This window comes from Octopus bimaculoides, chromosome 7, assembly GCF_046866305.1.
Source record: "Octopus bimaculoides isolate indiv1 chromosome 7, ASM4686630v1, whole genome shotgun sequence".
In the NCBI taxonomy this organism is placed as follows: Eukaryota; Metazoa; Mollusca; class Cephalopoda; order Octopoda; family Octopodidae; genus Octopus; species Octopus bimaculoides.
The window spans coordinates 45,417,734-45,440,264 of NC_142934.1; the positions used below are offsets into that span (position 1 = coordinate 45,417,734).

At 37.0% G+C, this 22,531-nt stretch overlaps 1 protein-coding gene across 1 annotated transcript in view; it reads right to left on the reverse strand.

Annotated features, from left to right (window-relative positions):
• The window catches only part of LOC106868937 (uncharacterized), a 100,421-nt gene that overhangs the window by 77,367 nt on the left and 523 nt on the right, over positions 1-22,531 (reverse strand). Inside the window, exon 1 of the mRNA XM_014914411.3 lies at positions 22,309-22,531. This exon is cut by the window's right edge and continues 523 nt beyond it. The gene's annotated coding sequence lies outside the window, so the exon portion shown is untranslated. The remainder of the gene's footprint in view (positions 1-22,308) is intronic.

The window sequence follows — 22,531 nt, forward strand, 5'->3', positions numbered from 1 at the left end:
AGCGGTGTTACAAAGGGGAACTACCGGTTGGTGATAAACTTTACATGCAGAGTCACCAGGCGAAGTTGTCCGAGACGCAGACAGAGCATGTAAAGTCAGATCATTGATGACTTGTGGTGTTACGTTAAGCAGCTGTTGTCGAACAGAGGACGAATGCAGATATTTGATGAGTCCATAGTGAAGCCCAGCATGCTACGCAGGTAGTTTTTCTTTGTTTGTTGGCTATGGTGAAGGAAGTTGTGCGGTGGGTGAGGCCGAGAGAAAAGAGCATAGACTTTCTGCTTCAAGTTCCAATTGGGATGAAAGAGAGGATGGAGAAGGAAGTGCTCTTTACCAGTGAATTTTCCAAAAGGCAGGTGACTGGCAAAATGGTTAGAGTGAACGGAACTATTGTATGGAGACGCGTGGCTTAGTGGTTAGGATGTTGGACTAATTATTGTAAGAGTGTGGTTTTGATAGCTGGAGCAGGTGCAGCGTTGTGTTCTGGAGCAAAGCACTTGATTTCACGTTGCTCCAGTTCACTCAGCTGGCAAAAATGAGTAATCTGAGACGGACCGGCTCCCGTTCAAGTGGAGAATACATATGCCATGAAATCGGGAAACCGTCCCGGTATAACTCGAGAAGGTAACTCTACCTACTTTAAGTATATGACTGTATATTAGAGAGCAACAATTGGACAAGGACTCATGCTTTCGATGGTCAGGATGATCAGAGTTCTGTGGGGGTTTTGAGTGGCTCTAGTTGGGTGTAGATGGATGCTCGCTTTTTATGAAGGGGACTGCATTGTTCATATTTTCACATATTTTGTATACTATATATACATTTTATCTCGTTAACCCGTATACTGTTTCCCGTTACACAAATTATAGCCAGTTTTGTAATGACTCCTTGGGCTGACACCTCTGAGGCAATTAAAAGAAATTATTACTATTATTATCAATATTGTTGTTGTTGTTGTTGCTGTCGTCGTTGTTGTTATTCATTATTTCCTGCCAAGTTTTGAACAAAAACTTGGGATGAGAATATGGCAGAAAAGGTTAACTAGCTCAAAAAATGTAATTGAAATTTTCAAGATCGATATCAGAATAGAAGAACAAAGATTTAAAATTACAAGAATACTCATAAGAGTTAATCTTTAATGAAGGTATATACACACACACACACACACACACACACACACACATATATATATATGTGTGTGTGTGTGTGTGTGTGTGTGTGTATGTGTATCTATGTATGTATACACTAGCTTAAAAGCCGCATTATCGGGCGGCTTTTAAGCTAGTATATAACTTTTAAGCAACTGACTCTGAATGGGAAGATCTGCAAACAGATCTCTGCCTTGTTTTGGAGAATTTGTTGCAGTTGCTTCCTCCAGATTCATATCCCAATGATGATCATATTCGCCGCCAAAAAAATCATGTAAAAAAAAAATTCGCCGAAAATAATCGCAGTAATGAAAACATAGGAATCCAAAATTTTAGGATTACAGGTCCGTACTCGGCCTGGAATGTTTTTGATATAGTCACGGAGTTAGCCTTTAGATTATAAAAATTGTTATCGTACAAAAAATTTGTTGCAAAAGTCACGTAAAAAAAATCGCCGAAAACAATCACAGTAGTGAAAACTTCGGAATCCAAAATTTCAGGATTGTGGGTCCGGGTTCGTCCTGGAATGTTTTTAATTTACTCACGGAGTCAGCTTGATTCCAAAATGGTATGCCATGTTCGGCTACAGCCACTAGGAGTAAAGTTGAAAAATCGTGACACACTGACACACTGATATTCACATTTATTATATTACTAGCCCTATCGGGTGTCTTTTAAGCTAACTCCTGTGGATGGCTCTTCATTGGGCTTTGGGCCCAACAATGACACTTCATGCATTGAGTACATATTAAATTTTATTAAACTTGAAGAATATTTTTCAAGCAATGAACAATTTTCATCGCAACAATGATATAATTTCTCGACTTGGAACTTATTGCAAAGCTGCATGATAAACAACATCTTTTGTCCTCCCATTCGGGGGTCATTGCAATTTTTTTCTATTCTCTCTCTCTCTCTCTCTCTCTCTCTCTCTCTCTCTCTCTCTCTCTCTCTCTCTTTCTGTTGATTGTTTTCAATCATCACCATCACCAATACCACCACCATCGCCACCACAACTGCCATACACATACCATTCAGACTTCTGACGCCACCACCATCAATACTTTTGATTTCGCCGCCTTCCCCTCCACCACCATCCCCACTGTCTTTCACATCGCTTACTCTTACCGTCATTCCCGACCACCACCACCACCACCACCACCACCACTATCATTACCGCCGCCTCCGCCTCTATCACAACTACAGCTCATACTATTGCTATCATTCCATTACCATCACAAAAAGGCTAACTGTGTGTGTTCGTTCAGTATGTTATTCAGCATGTTACTTCAGTGTTCAGTCCATCTTTCTCTCACATACCCGCTCTTTCTCTCTCTCTCTTTTATCATTACTCCTACTGCCACCATCAACACTACTACTTTTAATAAAACATCATCAACTCTCCCTAAATTTCTGTCTCTTTCTGTCCTTCTCTCTCTCTCTCTCTCTCTCTCTCTCTCTCTGTCTTCGCCACCGCCCTCACCGTCTCTATGCCTACAATTACTCTCACCCCATCATGAGGAATAGTAGGAGTGTAATTGAATAGTGAGAGAGGGGGTCTAAGTGTGACACACGGACACACAGAAATTAGTTTTTGCATTACACACACACACACACACACACACACACACACACACACACTTACATATATATAGGGAGAATTCACAAAAAAAACCAACAAAAGACGAAGACAGGTCGTGTAGAAAACAAGCAGATGTATTAGTATCACGCTTGGGAAGTGAAAACGTCTTTAACGTTTCGAGTCTACGCTCTTCCACAGAAAGGAACACAGAAAGAAACAAGGAGAGAAACACGGAGAGAAAAAAAAGAATGTGTAGTGGCTAGCGATCTATCACGGCTTATGATATATATATGAAAAACACATAAGGTGAAAAATACCAGGATTTCATTGCAAATCAATATTTGTTTCTGCACCGGACACCAGCTTTAAGTTGCTGTGTTTAAGTTCATATACCATTTTACAAGATTATCCTTTATCGTAACTATATAATTGAATATTTTCCAGCAACGTCTGAGTAAATTCAGAGAAATCCGCCAGTGTTCGATCGCATTCGACCTGATGAACCGTCCACACATAACTGCTGCTGAAAAATATTCAGTTATATAGTAGTAGGTGCAGGTGTGGCTGGGTGGAAAGAAGCTTGCTTCCCAACCACAAGATTCCGGGTTCAGACTCACTGCGTGATAGTTTGGGTAAGTGTCTTCTATTTTCATTGGGCCAATGAAAGCCTTGTGAGTGGATTTGGTAGAGAGAAACTGACAGAAGCCCGTCGTGTGTATACATACATACATACACACACACACACACACACACACACACACACACACATATATATATATATATACATATATGTATGTATATATATTTATGTGTTTGTGTCTGTGTCTGTGCTTGTCCCCGCACCATCACTTGACAACCGATGTTGGTGTGTCTATGTACCCGAAACTTAGCTGTTCAGCAGAAGAGACCGATAGAATAAGTACTAGGCTTACAAAGAATAAGTCTTGGGGTCGATTTGTTCTAATAAAAGCGTTGCTCCAGCATGGCCGCAGTCAAATGACTGAAAAGTTAAAAAAGTGATAAGAAAAAAGTAAAAAAGTAATTATGAAGAATAATCTTGTATAAATGTAAACTTAGTAACTCAAAGCTGGTGTCCGATGCACAAACAAATGTTGTGATTTGCTATTAAAACCTGGTATTTTCCATTCTCGGGTTATACTATTCTTATATTAATCCTACACTAAGAGGAGTTCCACATGTGTATCCTACCCTGCCAAATACCTTGCTGGAGAGTAACATGTAGTAGCCAAATAATGGTGTCGGAGTTCTTGAATGCAGGTTACAGGTTTTTTTTCCCCGAATTATACTATATCTGTGTGTGGGGAGCGGTGTCTGTGTGTGTGCGTGGAGAGAAATGAAGTGTATTCCCACGCAGGAAAATATATAAGAGAATTTGTTATGGGGGTTTGAAAATGCACATGGATCTCAAAACGTGTAGTCGTGTTTAAATTTGATAATAGATTTATTCAAATACCAAACCAGTTTCGACAACTTTTTGCTTATCGATAGTACGAATACACTGTGAAACTCATTGAAATTTTTGAGAATATTTGAACATTTGATAGCTTAAACATGTTTTTGCGATTGTTACCTTGTAACTTTAAACCACCCAACCCCTTTATTTATTTATTTATTTATTTATTTATTTGTACCACTGATAAGCAAAAAGTTGTCGAAACCTAGCCTCTGTGTTTGTAGGTACTCAACAGAAAGCTAGAGTAAAGCTAATTACCAAATTACCTCGGATGTTTTTGGCTGATTCTGCGTGGTCCACAATATCCTAATAATGCGATTTCATACGGTCGGAGCCATTATTGTTAAACTATACGAGGAAAACTCAAGATCACTTCAAAGGAGTGGCTGTGTGGTAAGTAGCTTGCTTACCAACCACATGGTTCCAGGTTCAATCCCACTGCGTGGCACTTTGGGCAAGTGTCTTCAACTATAGCCTCGGGCCGACCAAAACCTTGCGAGTGGATTTGGTAGACAGAAATTGAAAGAAGCCCGTCGTATGCATTTATATATATATATATATATATATATATATATATATATATATATATATATATATATATATATATATATATATATATATATATATATATATATATGTATGTATGTATGTATGTGTGTGTTTGTGTGTCTGTGTTCGTCCCACCACCATCGCTTGACAACCGATGTTGGTGTGTTCGACAAAATAGACCGATAGAATAAGTATTAGGATTACAAAGAATAAGTACTGGGGTTGATTTGTTCGACTAAAAGCGGTGCTCCAGCATGGCCGCAGTCTAATGACTGAAACAAATAAAAGAATAAAAAAATAAAATGATAACCTAACAGGAGGCTGGCTAGATATGGGAGGAGTAAATCGAAATAGTCATAGTTATTGTATCAAGATTAAATGTCATAAATAATTTGCATCAATTTACGCTTTCTGTTCGAGTGTCGCTGAGATCGTGTATACCTTTTAAACGTTTTGAGTGGATTAAATAACAACAAGTAAAGGAGGGGGGGAACTAGAGTAGACCTCAACTATTGTAACGTCTTTTCAAGTATTTTATAAAATCCAACATTTAGCAGAAGGATTCAGAGTTAAAGCAAAGGTAAAACTAACAAAACCAATTAACAGTGGGGTTTGTTGTTTGGTTTATTTATTTAGTTGAATTTTATTTATAATTTAGAAGAACAGCCTTTGTAACTCTTTTTAGGACCTCCAATATTGGTGAGAAGGCTACATGAAGTTATTCTCGGACAGGAGACTTACCCAGAATGCTTACTACAGAGCAGACTCCATTAAAGACAAGCAGTAGAATCAAAATTTGGTGTTAATCCGAACGACAGATTAAAACTAACCACCAAGAACAAGAATGGTTTCATCAATGGGCTTTCTGCCCGCTGACTTTTACTCACAAGCTTTTGCTTATCCTGAGATTAGAGCTGAAACTAATTCTAGATGTTATAGTGAGATCGACATCAAAACCAGTTTCGAAGAGAAATTCTTAACCCTATCAGCATGCCTTTGTCCAAATGCTTGCCTGAAACCATTTCACTTTGCCTACGTCAGTCATAGCGATGGAAGTTTATATCTTATAACTTTTTATATGTACCGTCTCTAAATCATAACATCGTGGAGGCGCAATGGTCCAGTGGTTAGGACAGCGGACTCGCGGTCATAGGATCGCGGTTTCGATTCCAAGACCGGGCGTTGTGAGTGTTTATTGAGCGAAAACACCTAAAAGCTCCACGAGGCTCCGGCAGGGGACGGTGGCGAACCCTGCTGTGCTCTTTCACCACAACTTTCTCTCACTCTTACTTCCTGTTTCTGTTGTGCCTGGAATTCAAAGGGCCAGCCTTGTCACACTCTGTGTCACGCTGAATATCCCCGAGAACTACGTTAAGGGTACACGTGTCTGTGGAGTGCTCAGCCACTTGCACGTTAATTTCACGAGCAGGCTGTTCCACTGATAGGATCAACTGGAACCCTCGTCGTCGTAAGCGACGGAGTGCCAACAACAAAATCATAACATCGTTGGTGTCTTAGGAGAAAACCAAATTTTTGACAGAACAAATAATTTTAACGAAGCTTTTAGCTTTTCCTTTTGGTCCTGTAAAACCTCCCAACTGGATACCACGATACAGCAGATAAAGTTCCGGTTAACTTAAACCAAGACCGTGGCTCGATTCTTGGATGTTACTGTTTTGCTTACTCTGCTATTGCAACTTATAACAGCGTATTTTTAATCTCTGAAGCCTGTAGAAATGCTCACCAGTTGATGACTACTTCAAGTCACTGCACGTCATACTGAAACTTACCAACCATACATGCATACAAGTGTATCAAACGATAGCTTAGCACTAAATTTGACATTGTAAAGATTAAATATAAAATAAAAATTAAGAGAGATTAACTTGTTCGATTAATAATTCACACTGAAAGTAATCCTGCACTTGCTCAGTAAACATTGTATGCACGAGTTGCTACTATCTGTAGCCGGATTTAATATTAATCTAAAATAAATCTTCTCTGGGTTCTCATTGAAGTCGTTATTTATTTATTTTTGAAGATAATAAAGGAGGCATTTCTTTTGTTTTTCATCGCTAACTGACGATTAAATTCCTAATAGACAAAATTCAGGGCAACTCGTAGTGTGTGTCAGTAACTATTATACAGTGATGTCGGTGCGTTAGGATATCTGATATTTCGGAGCTGTCCCTAAATCTAAGAGAGAGAGAAAAAAATATTTCAATGGATGTTTGCTCTCTTCTTTCAGCTAACGAACCAATCTTAAAACATCAGAAAGCTATTTTCTCCACTGTGTAGGAACTTATCCAAACTCACAAAGTATGCCTATGAATTGCTTATATCGAATGGGATTGAATGGCGCTCTTAAACGCTATTATGCACTAAACTACATATTTTATGGCACTTGACTGAGTACAAGTAATGTCGTGACATCTTTTATTGACATCATTTATTACTTATGATGATTATATATAGTTTCAAGTAACGATTTTTATTATAGACAAAAGATAACGCATTATTTATAATGGATGTTGTTGATGAAATTTCCCTCTTCTCAATAATTGTCTAGTATTTAATTTGTCGACCACACAATAATGAAAAACAGTCTACTCTGAAGGGAATTGAGCGCAGAGCCTGCTGTTAATTCTGACTATCCTCTTCCTCAATAATAAAAAGAATTACGCAGGGCCAGTTCTAAGTGCTCATGGGCCCAGATGCTGTAATAATGACGTGGGCCTCCACCCCATCGAAGTATGATGAAATTATGTTAATCATGGACCCAGGTGCTGCAGAACCGATAGCACTCACCTTAAGATGGTACTGTTTTCCTGCCACCAATGATGAAATGAGAAGAACAGCAACTGTCACGTCTGAACGAGTCAAACTCATTTCACTCCAACGTGGCCACCACCAGATACTGTAGATGTAAAGACAATACAATGAGGTGGGTTTATAAGTGATCGATACCTTGCTAGCAATATCAGCCAAATGTTTCTCAAAATGCACGCCACTTCCTTTTATAAAAGGTGAGGACATTGCATAATACAGTCCTCGATTCTCTCCCATCTAAAAAAAAATAAATGGTCACAACTCAAATGTTTTTGATCCTATGTCAGCTCAAAAAACGTCGACTCGGGACTAAACACCAACAACATCAAGAAGAGAAGTAATGAGACAGAACAAGAAGACAAGAGGTTGCTCAGTTTACGAGAAAGTGCAAGAAAATTCCACTCAAATCACATACTATTATCTGAAAGTGGAAGAACACATTGAATAATATGGTCCTACAAATACTCTGTCTGAATATAAGGGAAAATTGTCAGATTTGGGACGCTGTTGATCCTAAGTCAGATGGATCAGAACCAACTGAAGGGAATGACTAAACAATATATGTACTGACCAACCAAAAGGGAGCCTAAAGTGTTTAAATAAAGTTACATTAGATATTGTAACTTTGGATGTACCTCAAACACAACTATTTCCAAAATCACCCACCAATAACAACATCAGCTTTATTGAAATAAACTGGGCATTAAAGAGAATATATGACCAGCTTGTTAAGCTGCTTCCCATGCGTTCAACCACTATATACTGGAAGATACTATTACTCCTCAAATAGAGAGGAATGGCATATCTAGAATAACAAATCTGTGTATAGTGCTGAGTCACTCCACCGATTACCTTCGCCCCATATATCAGATCCATCACAACAATATGCACAGTAATAAACTTGGTTCCATCTTTCGGCACAGAGAATATCATTGCATTAGTTGCAATGATATTGGAGTGTACAGGTAGAGAAGTGGGTAGATAATTGTGGCAAGTGCATATTGGGCCGGGCAGATATTGGAGAAAATTAGAATGAGGTACGTAGATCCGGGAGATGTTCTTGGGACCTAATCATTAGCATTTGTGTACGTTTAACTTCATTTTTATTGTTGCAGTAGGGATGAATAAATAGCAGCATACAAGTTTGAACGTGCGATTGATTATAAACTAACAAGCTGACAAATATGACTGCCAAGGCGTAACTATGAGTCTTAACAATCTTTTATTCTTTTACTGATTTTAGTCATTAGACTGCGGCCATGCTGGGGTAGTAACTTCAAAGGATTTAGTTTGATCCTTTATTTCTGTTTTAGTTGAGTAAGTTTTCATTGACTAAATTTTACTTACAAAGTCACCACCAGCCTAGAGTAGACGTTACTTTCCTAAAGAACTATAGGCTGCGGAATCGAACTCGTAACTACGTGGTTAAGAAAAGAACTTCCTGAACCCGCAACCATATCTACTCCTGGCTATGTGGTAAGTAGCCTGCTTAACAACCACATGGTTCCGAGTTCAGTTCCACTGCGTGGCACCTTGGGCAAGTGTATTCTACTATAGCCTCGGGCCGATCAAAACCTTTTGAGTGGATTTGGTAGACAGAAACGGAAAGAAGTCCGTTGTATATATGCGTGCGTGCGTGCGTGCGTGTGTGCGTGTGTGTGTGTATGAATGTGTGTGTGTTTGTCTGTATTTGTCCCACCACCATCGCTTGACAACCGATGTTGGCGTGTTCACGTCCCCGTAACTTAGCGGTTTGGGAAAAAGAAACCGATAGAATAAGTACTAGGCTTACAAAGAATAAGTCCTGGGGTCGATTTGTTCGACTAAAGGCGGTGATCCAGCTTGGCCGCAGTCAAATGGCTGAAACAAATAAAAAGAATTATATATATATATATATGTTAGAGGAAAAAGACAACAAAAACCAAGGCAGGACGAGTCTCTCAAGTCATTTAGAATATATAATTAAATATTCTTAGTTAAATATTCTAAATGACTTGAGATACACGCCTTACCTTGGTTTTGTTGTTCTTTTCCCTCTAATATATACCTGATAACTCGGAAGCCTACTAGGGATTCCTAGCTCCAGCCTCAGCTGTGAACTTGGAACCTAACGGATGACCAATTATAACACTCCTACAGCGTACCTATTCGTTTAGATTACCAGTGAACTAAACCCCTCATATTCCTTATATATGTGTGTGTGGCTTGCTTACCAACTACATGGTACCGGGTTCAAAGTGCCTTCTACTATAACCTCGGGCCGACCACAGCCTTGTGAGTGGATTTGGCAGACGGAAACTGAAAGAATCCCGTCGTATATATATATATATATATATATATATATATATATATATATATATATATATATATATGTATTTGTATGTATGTATGTATGTATGTATGTATGTATGTATGCATGTATGTATGTATGTATGTATGTATGTGTGCATGCATACAGGCATGTATGTATTTATGTATGTCTGTATAGATTGATTGATAGATAGATAGATAGACTGAGACAGACAGATCGGTACGAATGTAAATACTAGTGCTTTACAATAGGTGATTCGAATTTCAAGTTACCGGTCTGTCTCCAGATTAGATATAAGATGCCTTCGTATCTAGTATAGGTATCAGTAACTTAGAAATCAGCTAACCAGATGCAAGGCGCCAGCATTTATACTCATATCTCTCTCTCTCTCTCTCTCTCTCTCTCTCTCTCTCTCTCTCTCTCTCTCTCTCTCTCTCTCTCTCTCGCTCTCTCTCTTTCTCTATCTATCTATCTATCTTCATTATGTGCATGTTTGTACATGAGCGTGTGTGAGTGTGTGTGTGCGTATGTGTGTGTGTGTGTGTGTGCGTGCGTGTGTGCGTGCGTGCGTGCGGATGTATGTATGATGTATGGGGCTTTCTGTGAAGGGTGTAAACATTGACGAAATACCGGCGCTTTACTAGCGATGTTCCTTGAAATACTTATTCTGCATCGAGTTAGAAGCACTTCATCGACCTAAATGGAGAGATCAATTGATCGACCAGCTGAAAAAGTGTAACTAACAATACTATTGATCACCAAGTGATTATATCTAGAATATTTTTTCTCATTGATTTTCATAACCAGAGCTGATCTAAAGACAACAACAAGTTGTTAATGTTCAACGAATGACTTGTAATACACTTTATTTTGTTATTTTATTACATAGTTGATTTTAGTCATTAGATTGTGGCTATGCTGGAGCTCCACCTTGAGGGTTACATCGATTCCACTGATTGTTTTATCGCCTTCAGAATAATAAAATACTTGGTGAACCGGAGCAATATTTGTACCCAGAATTTAAAAAGATCAATGAATATACATATACATTATAAGAAATTTATTTCGGTGCTCAGTCATCTCTACCAACTCATACCCTTCCATGTCCAATTATTTTATACACAATCACAAAAAAAAAAGGAAAGTTATGTATTCGTCAAATGTAGGTGATAAATATATCTTGACAAAGCTCTTTTCCTTATCATATTATCGTATCCTAGTGGATTTTTGAATAAACATTTCCGCTCCTTGTCAAAATTGAATGCCAAATAAATTGGACCTAGGGAAACATTTGGTTGACAATAAACGATATGGGGATTTTCTATTTTCACGAATCGCCAAAATAATTTCCGTGTGACATTCATTCTATATAATCTATTACAAATCAATAGCTGAAATCTAATATATGAGAAAATGTTATAGTCTCCAAGAACATTTAGATAGGGCAATTACAATAAATAGGTAATAGAAATGATTGTGTAATAAGATATGGTATCTATTCTTTATAATATAATAACTGAAATTTAATAAACCACTAAATGTTATCTATTTCAATAATTTTCTTGAGCTTTTTATTTCAAAGAATACCTGCAGAAATCGTTTTACTCGATCTTTTGAAGACAATAAAGAAACCGCCCTATTTTCATGTTTAAAAGTTCAAAACGTAGTTTCTCCAAGAAGACAGATTATAATAGTTTAATTTTAGTTAGATATTTAACAACTAAATGAGTCACTCTAAAATCCCTAAAATCCCTGGTCACAGTAATGAATGATTCTACATGAAAAAATTATGGGTCGGATGTGGGGTATTGGTAAATGTAAACCAGTGTTCCGTTAAGAATATAAATATAAACTGAAACAGAATCCAATCGATTAATTCCATTATATAAATAGTTCTCTGATCAATCAATCAATTAATCTATCTATCTATCTATCTATCTATCTATCTATCTATCTATCTATCTATCTATCTATCTATCTATCTATCTATCTATCCGTCTGTTTCTTTATCTATCTACGAACATACATGTATGTATATATGCATGTATGTATGTATGTATGTATGTATGTATGTATGTATGTATGTACGTATGTATTTGCGCATGCATTTACGCATGTATTGATGTATGTATGAACGCATGTATGAGTGCGTATATATATATGCGCGTACTAACGTTTCACATGATTTTTTACTATATTACATTGTCTGATATATTCCTACTTATATATTATGTTCGAATATATGACCATATAACAGACGCGCACACACACACACACACACACACACACACACACACACACACACAAACACAAACACTCAAAACATATTAAGAGAAAATATATAATATAATCATATTAATGGATATATATATAATATATATATATATATATATATATATATATTTATATATATATATATATATACATATATATATGTATATATATATATATATGTATATATGTATGTATGTATATATATATGTGTGTGTATATATATATATGTATGTATGTATGTATGTATGTATGTATGTATGTATGTATGTACGTATGTATGTATTCACGCATACAAAGACATGCTCAAATACACTCTTCAACACACTGTGACAGCTACATTTGACACAGGAACCATATATGTTTGACTAAATCTCTTATTGTGCTTTATGTCAGCTAGTGTTTCCATACACGAGAAATATATCCCCAAATCCCCAACTATATTAAATATCTGACACGCGCGCGCTCACGCACACATACACAATTTTTTTTTATTATTTGGCGTAAGGCTGCAAAAATGGCTCAATGGCTTAGAGTCTCTTTTATAGCACTTTAATTCTATAAAACTGCAACCTAACTTAGATATGTAATATGTGAGTCTGTGAAAGTGTATAGGATATATATTTATATAAACACACACACACACACATATGGTAAGAAGTTTGCTTTGAAATACATGGTTCCGAGTACAGTCCCACTGCGTAGTACCTTGGGCATATGTCTTCTACTATAGTCTCTGGCTGGCCAAAGACTTGTGAGTTAATTTGGTAGACGGAAACGGAAAGAAGCCCGTCGTATATACATATATAGATATAGGCGCAGGAGTGGCTGTGTGGTAAGTAACTTGCTTACCAACCACATGGTTCCGGGTTCAGTCCCACTGCGTGGCACCTTGGGCAAGTGTCTTCTACTATAACCTCGGGCCGACCAAAGCCTTGTGAGTGGATTTGGTAGACGGAAACTGAAAGAAGCCCGTCGTATATATGTATATATATATATGTGTATGTGTGTGTTTGTGTGTCTATGTTTGTCCCCCCAACATCGCTTGACAACCGATGTTGGTGCGTTCACGTCCCCGTAACTTAGCGGTTCGGCAAAAGAAACCGATAAAATAAGTACTAGGCTTCCAAAGAATAAGTCCTGGGGTCGATTTGCTCGACTAAAGGCGGTGCTCCAGCATGGCCGCAGTCAAATGACTGAAACAAGTAAACGAGTAAAAGAGTAAAAGAGTGTGTGGGGGTGTGCCTGTTTGAATGTCTGTGTTTGTCCCCCCTCCCATTGCTTGACAACCGATGTTAGTATGTTTACGTCCCCGTAACTTAGAATAAGTACAATGGTTACAAAGAATAAGTCCCGGGGTCGATTTGTTCTACTAGAAGCGGTGCTCCAGGATGGCCACAGTCGAATGTTTGAAACAAGTAAAAGATAAGAGAGTATATATATATATATATATATATATATATATATATATATATATATATACGTGTATGTATATAGATATATACATACATACACACGTGCATAGATACATACATATATACGCATGTATATAATCCTTTATCTTTTACTAGTTTCAGTCATTGAACTGCGGCCATGTTGGGGCACTGCTTTGAAGAATTTTAGTCGAACGAATGGACTTCAGTACTTATATTTTTTTAAAGCCCATAACTTATTCTAGCGGTGTCGTTTGCTGAACCGCTAGTTTACGGAGACGTGAGTACACCAACACGGGTTGTCAAGCGATGGTGGGAGCCAAACACAAAGACACACACACAAACACACACACACACACACACACACACACACACATCTATACAACGGACTTCTTTCAGTTTCCGTCTACCAAATCCACTCACAAGGCTTTTGTCGGCACGAAGCTATAGTAGATGACACTTCCCCAAGGTGCCACCCAGTGAGATTGAACACGGTATTGTGTGACTGAGAAATAAAACTTCTTACCACACAGCCACACATTTAAAATATATCAAAACCGTGTGCGTGGGTATATCTACACGCAGCAATTACGAGACTCCTGGACAAGCTTTCTAGGCAAGAGACTTTTTACTAGCGGGACAGGTCGATGCTCACCTTATGGCTGAAAGTAGACAGATGGGAATGCGTGGAAACCCATTGAATGAATTGTACCAATGAATTGAACGACTCCATTTTGTCACTGTGTAAACGCTGTATCGAGCGACGTATTACGTTAAATGTACACGTGTCTTTGGAATATTCAGCCAATTCCGCTTCAATTTATTGAGCAGGCATGTCAAACGATTCCTGTCTCGTATTGAAGCATACATTGAAACTGAAATTGTATCTATAGAATAACCTTATAAGAAAGCTCAGGAAAGCTCAAGAAAGCAAAAAGTATTAGGAAAAACACATTTGACTTTTGCTAGATCAAAGTCATTTCATTAAATTACCAAATGTGTCCCCACATACCTCTTGCACCCTGTATGTATGTATGTATGTATGTATGTATGTATGTATATATATATATATATATATGTGTGTGTGTGTGTGTGTGTGTGTGTGTGTGTGTGTGTGTGTGTGTATTCCCTAAATTCATTCCGAGGAATAATTTGCTAAAAAATTATAATGGAGAATCCTGTATGTTGGAAATCTCTATGGTCGTATGCAACCGAGGAGAGTGGTTTATTTCAAACTGATGTAATGTTTGCATTGATCGATTAAATGGAGTTGCTTGAAACGGCTGTAAGGAACTAATACCTGGACATCCTTGTTATATATTTGCTTGTAATTCACTTAACTTCGAGTTGTGCGGACAATACCGGACTGACTTGGTGCCTCAACTTAAGTACCTAATTTAACTGAATCTTAATTATTTCTATATTTATATATATCTATGTGTGTGTGTGTGTGTGTGTGTGTGTGTGTTTTTGTGTGTGTGTAAGTATGTATGTTTTTATGTATGTATGTGTGTATATATGTATATTTTTTATCATTCACTTGTTTCAGTCATCGGCCATGCTGGGGCAACGTTTTGAAGAATTTTAGTCGAACAAATTGGCCCCGGTACTTATATTTTTTTAGCCTGGTACTCATTCTATAGGTCTCTATTGTCCTTAGCCATTACCCTATATATATATATATATATATATATATATATATATATATATATATATATAAAGGGTTATGGGTAGAGATCCTTTTCGGTCATGAATGACCATGGGATTACACCTAGAAAGTTTCCCTCCGAGACACAAGTCTGGACAAAGTTGTTTGTGAAGACCAGCAGTCGCCCATGCATACCAGCCTCCTCTTCACACCATCAATGTCATCCAAGGAAAAGGCAAAGACCTGTACAGCTTGGCACCTGTGACGTCGCAACTCATTTCTACAGCTGAGTGAACTGGACCAACGTGAAATAAAGTGTCTTGTTCAAAAGCACAACACACAGTCCGGTCCGGGAATCGAACACACAGCCTCTATATATACACACATATATATATATATATATATATATATATATAAACACACACACACATACGACGGTTTCTTTCATTTTCCGTCTACCAAATCCGCTCTCAAGGCTTTGGTACCTGGCCGAGGTGCTACGCAATGGGACTGAACCAGGACGATGTATTCTTACCAAGCATATACACACACATAATTAGGTTGATCACTGCCGTCTTAATGCCTGGGAACACTAAGCAGTTGCCCAGAGACCTCACGGGTTTAGGGGTCCAATTCGGAGGCTTTTTTGTCGATGCATAAATACTATTGGACCCAGAGCATTGATTTGCCTAGGGGCCTATAATGTTGCTAAGACGCTCATGAGTTAGATATTGCGTCGAAATTATAGACAAACAGACAGACAGAGACACAGACAGGCGCGCCCTCGCGCACACACGTATATATGCTGGAATATATTTATACTTATATATTATGTATTTATTTCATGCCTTTATAAACAATTAACCATACATACATTTGTGTGCGTACATATATATATATATATATGTATATGTATATATATATATAATATATATATATATATATATATATATATATATATATATATATATATATATATATATATATATATATATATATATATATATATATATATATATATATATATATATATATATATATATATATATATATATATATATATATATATATATGCGTATATATGTGTACGTGGCTGTGTGGTAAAAAGCTTGTTTCTTAACCACAACGACACAGTTCCGGGTTGAGTCCCATTCGCCCTACAACCCCATTCACTTCACAAATCGTGCATTTCTGAGTCAGTTCACTAACATTCTTTAGAGAAAAGACGAGCATTTTCAAAAATAACTGCTTCACTCTTTAACTGTTTTCTCCATTGCTGGCAATAGGAAGAATTTCAATTCCAATTTATTTCATATATTTCAGAAGCCTTCAAGGAGAAAAGTAATTTGGTACTTAAATCGCAGCCTTGGTTTTTTTGCTGAGGGCGCATAGCACGGACACACACACATGTACACACATTCACGTGCAGATGTACACACATGAACGTGCAGATGTACATACATGAACGTGCATATGTATACACATGCACGTACACATACGCGCGCGCGTACGCTGATACATCAGTCACTCGCTAGCAAATATACCTTGGTAACACATACCATGCTTTCCCTAATTGTTTTATGTGTCTATAAACACGCACGCAGATACAGAACCCCTCTGATCCTTCTCAGGGCCGTTAGAGCGAATGGGAGAGAAAACTACATCAGCTACCGGCTTGAGCACTTTACAACTAATTATATTGAAGCAGCATGTAACTGAAGCGTCTTACTTGAAGACACAATGCGCCGCCCAGTTCAAAAATTTAACGCACAGCTTTATGATCACGAGCCAAACACGTTAACCACTGGGCTATATACAAGTTAAACCTCACTGAGGTCGACTTTGCTTCCAATCTTTTCGGGATCGATACTTTAAATTAGTCAAGTGCTGGCAAGGTGCGCTTCATCCTGCTCTCAGAATATATATATATATATATATATATATATATATATATATTCTGAGAGCAGGATATATATATATATATATATATATATATATATATATATATATATATATATATATATATATATATATATATATATATATATATATATATATATATATATATGCATGCATACACCACGGGCTTCTTTCAGTTTCCTTTTACCAGATACACTCAGAAAGCTTTGGTCGGCCCGAGGCTATAATAGAAGACATTTGCCCAAGGTGCCACGCAGTGGGACTGAAGCTGGAACCATGTGGTTGAGAAACAAACTTCTATCTACATAATATATATGAATTTATCTATCTATCTATCTATCTATCTATCTATCTGCACAAGTAGTCAATAAATATCTAAATAAGAATGCGAGTGTGTATAAATATATACGATATGTATTTATGTGTGTGTGTGCCTGTGTGTGTTTATTTCTGTGTGCAAACTCACATATATTTGTCTGTATTTTGCGTTAATTTCATTATTTTAACGCATAAGCATTTCGTCCGTGTCTGCGTTTTGTGTTCAAATGACACCGGATCAACCTTGCCTTTCATCCCTTCGGGGTCGATAAAATAAGTACCAGCTGAGTACTGGAGTCGATGTAACCGACTAGCGCCCTCCCCGAAGATTGCGTTTATTAGGGTTCAAGGTTCATCTAACGATTTGTCAACCGGTGAGAGGAGATTCAATTTTTGATATTTATATCCGTTCGGAACTCCGTCGGTTATGACGACAAGTGTTCCAGTTGATCCGATCAACGAAACAACCTGCTCGTGAAATTAACGTGTAAGAGGTTGAGCACTCCATAGACTCGCGTACCCTTAACATAGTTCTCAGGGAGATTCAGGGTGACACAGGATATGACAAGGCTGGCCCTGTGAACTACATGTACCACTCATTTTTGCCAGCTGAGTGGACCAGAAGAACGTGAAAGAAAGTGTCTTGCTCAAAGACACAACGCGCCGCCAGGAACCGAACTCACGCACCTTCATGGTATTTATGCGTTTATATATGATTTTTCTTCGAAAACGAAGCTTCCTTTATCAGTTAAACATGCCGACAAACGAAACCTAAAGTCCCAGTGAAGGTGAACATTATAATATGTGTGGGCGGATGAGTGTACAGATAGTAGGTGCAATATAGGAGGATTGGTTAAGAAGTTCGCTTCGCAACCACGAGGTTTCAGTTTCTATCCCATGGCGTGGTATTTTGGGTAAAAGTTTTTTTGTCTAGCTTCGTGTCCACCCATAACTTATGAGTGACAGTGTACAGTCGGAAACTGTACAAAAGCTCGTCGAAAGAATAGTTTTGTCATACCCTATGTCACGCTGATTATGACTGAGAATTGCGTTAAACGAAATGCTCAGCTACTGACCTATTAATTGAGGAGCAAGTTATTCAGTTGAACGAACTGAATCTGCATCAACGACTGATGTGTACCCACCTACATGCACTCATAGATAGACAGGTAGATAGATACGTACTGCGTACATACATACATACATTCGAGCTGGCAGAAACGTTAGCACGCCGGGCGAAATGCTATGCGGTATTTCGACTGCCGTTACGTTCTGAGTTCAAATTCCGCCGAGGTCGACTTTGCCTTTCATCCTTTCGGGGTCGATTAAATAAGTACCAGTTACGCACTGGGGTCGATATAATCGACTTAATCCGTTTGTCTGTCCTTGTTTGTCCCCTTTGTGTGTAGCCCATGGTGGGCAGCAAAGAAATAACATACATACATACATTACATACATTACATACATACATACATACATTACATACATACATACATACTATAAGCAGAACAGTAAAACTATGCAAGACTTTTCTCAGGCTTAGAATGTGGCATTGGTTACGTTATCTATATTCCAACGATGGAGCTTTGTATCTTTGTTAGAAACCAATTCCTTCTTGAAAGGAAGACTTTAGATAATTTAAAAACAGAAAAAAAAGCATACATACGTATATGGTTTATATATCTAAATACACACACACACACATACACGCACACGCTTACATATATATTAACCATTTTGTCTAGTGTGTTATTTTAAAGTGAGGATGGAAATTGAAGGATCATAAAATCGACGAAGGCATACACATTTTAAATAAAGTACATATTTTAATATGTATTCCATCATTTCATTATGTACACATATGCGTACATACATTATACATGTGTGTGTGTGTGTGTGTGTGTAAACGTACTTATGCATATGTATGAATTTTGGAAGAACAGTCCCATCAAAACATCTACCAAGTGAAAGCATAACGGTATGAGTTGGTTGTTTGGGATAGGCAAGAATAATTCTAGACCGTCATAGAGGTCAGCTGCTCTGCTGACGTGAATATCTTTTTGAAAATCAATGGAAAAGAGGATAACTACCGACAACTGTTTCGAAACCTTCAGCTTCTATACCCAGAGTATGAATTCACATTTGTACCAATAATAATAGGTGAACTTGGTTTTGTTATTAAACACCTATATGACTCCCTGGAAAAGCCAGGGTTTCAGAAATAGCAATCAACCGGCTAAGGGGCACATTACAAATACAGCTGTAAGCGGAAAAGTAAAGATATGCAATACTTTTCTCAAGTTCAACAAGTAACATTGCATTTTTGTTAGCTATATTCCAGCGACAGAGCTTTGTATCTTTGTTAGAAACCAGCTCCTTCTTTTCAGGAAGATTCAGATGACTAAAAGTAGAAGAAAATGTAGATACACACACACGCGCGCATTTACACATACATACATACATTCATACATACATACATACATACATACATACATACATACATACACACAATTCTTAAGACATAATCTGTCTATAAATGCCAAAATGATTATCTGGATAAGCTGGGGTTTTCAGAAAGAAAAAAACAATCAAGCAGCTAAGAAATACAATTTGTAAGCAGAAAAATAAAAATGTGCAAGAATTTTCACAAATTCAACAAGTGACATTGTTTTTGTAATCTACATTCTAACGACCGAACATTTTGTATCTTTGTATCTTTGTATGTATTTCCTCAGAGGAAGATTTCAAATAATTAAAAATAAGAGAACTACACACACACATTCGTGGATCCGTAGTTCTTGTCCGATCATTAAACTAGTGAAAGGTACTCTTAGAAATACTGGGCTTCTGGGAGTAGGCGTGTATCACGATGAAATACCACCGCTTCTGAATTCTTTTTCGATTGCGGAGATACACAGTATGTATGCATCAGTACGGGCAGTCGCATTCTCCTTGCTGCAGCTGTTCTTTATGCGATTCCGACAATGTCTCAGGAGTGGTAACACTAGAACACGAGTTGAATTTTAATAAATCACACACACACACAAATACATTGGGAACAATCTACGTTGAAAATTGTTTAACTAAAGTGGATTATATCAATATTTAGCACTCAATACATGATACGAGTTTAGAGTCGTACGTGTGTGTGTTTGTGTGTGTGTGTGTGTGTGTGTGTATGCGCGTGTGTGTGTGTGCGTGCATGTGTGCGTATGTAGGCATATATGTATAACATATACGCATAGATAGATGTGTTAATGCTTGTGTGCATCTATATATATATATATTTTATACATACACAAACACGAATACATAAACTGTTATTTGATGTGAAATCAATAAAGTTTTCTTTAGTGGCGCCAATTTCAATTTTTGAATTGACTTCAATATTTGTTATACTTGTTTAGGCCCCTATGATCTGTGATCAAGGCTCTCCATCCATGAACAACCTATATAATTTTGAGACTACATTATCTAACGTGGCCATCCCTTTATAAGAATATTACAGGGATATTTGGTAACTATTTCTTGCGACTCCATCGCAGATTCAAAATAATTTTAGTTTAACATCATGGGACCAGCAATTACTGAAAAGGGTGCACGAAAAGAAAGAAATAATTATGTGTATTTTTCGTTTTTGTGTTTTCTTTCCGAAGTGGCAGGACATTGTATACTTTGAACACCTGTTTAATAACATTAGTTGTTTTACCTGCTGAAAGGTGAGTTTGGGGAGTCGTAATAAAGTATGATGACGTATATATCGGAATATGTAACTCAATTTTTATGGAAGCAATACGGAGCCCACAAAGTCAGCAAGTATGTATGTATGTATGTATGTATGTATGTGTGCTCGAAATACGAGAGTAGAAAAACAGCCAACAACTGATGAAGGGTCGTTCCTTATGTTGTTTGTCTTGTTTTCCATTTGTGTCTTTCGTTGTTCGAAAAAATAGTTCATATTCTATGTACTCATACTTCATATTCTTTTTTTTTTTTGTACACGTTCCGTGATATTCTGTGCCCACATATGCATATATATATATATATATATATATATATATATATATATATATATATATATTCTTCCAAGGAATCTAATACTCTTAGCTTAGTTTTTCCTTGGGGTTGGCCAGATTGGAGCAATCCCGAGTATAACCAGCCGAAATTGCAAAGATAATCTGGAACTCGATTGAAGAAAGAAAACTCCGAATGAAATGTCCTTGTTTTCTTTGTATCGTCTATCTGGATGTCTTGTCCCTTTTTTGCATCACCTAATTGTCTGGATGTTTTTGTGTTCTTGTCCCATTTTGTATTTTTTATATAATATATATATATATATATATATATATATATATATATACATGCATATATATATAGAAAGATAAATAGATAGATAGCTAGAGAGAGAGAGAGAGAGAGAGAGAGAGAGAGAGAGAGAGAGAGAGAGAGAGAGAGAGAGAGACATATAGATATAAATATATGTATTCACACACACACAATTATATATAGAGAGAGAAAGAGAGTGATAGGTAGGTAGATAGATAGATAGATAGATAGATAGATAGATAGATAGATAGATAGATAGATAGATAGATAGATAGATAGATAGATAGATAGATAGCAACATACACAAACATACACACGGACAGAGAGAGAGACATACACGCACACATATATACATATATATATATATACAAACGAAAGAAAATGCGGTCAACACAAGTTGAGTATATATAAAAAGAAAGGGGAACAAACAACAATGGTTAACTAATTAAAATAATTGAAAAACAGAAAGAAAAAAAGGCAAAAAGATTGTAATTCTTACCTGAATTAAGTATGAATACTATTATTAATAATAATAATAGTAATATTCAAAGAAGATCAGCAAACTTCTATCTATCACGCGTGTATTGAACGTTAGTCAATTCAATATTTACTGTCTTTCAGCCCGCACGTATTTAAATTTTTTTGTTTTTGTTTCTTGCTTTTTGCGTGTATGTTTTTTGACTGAGAGCGTGTTTGTTTTGTACTCGTGTGAATTACTGGGA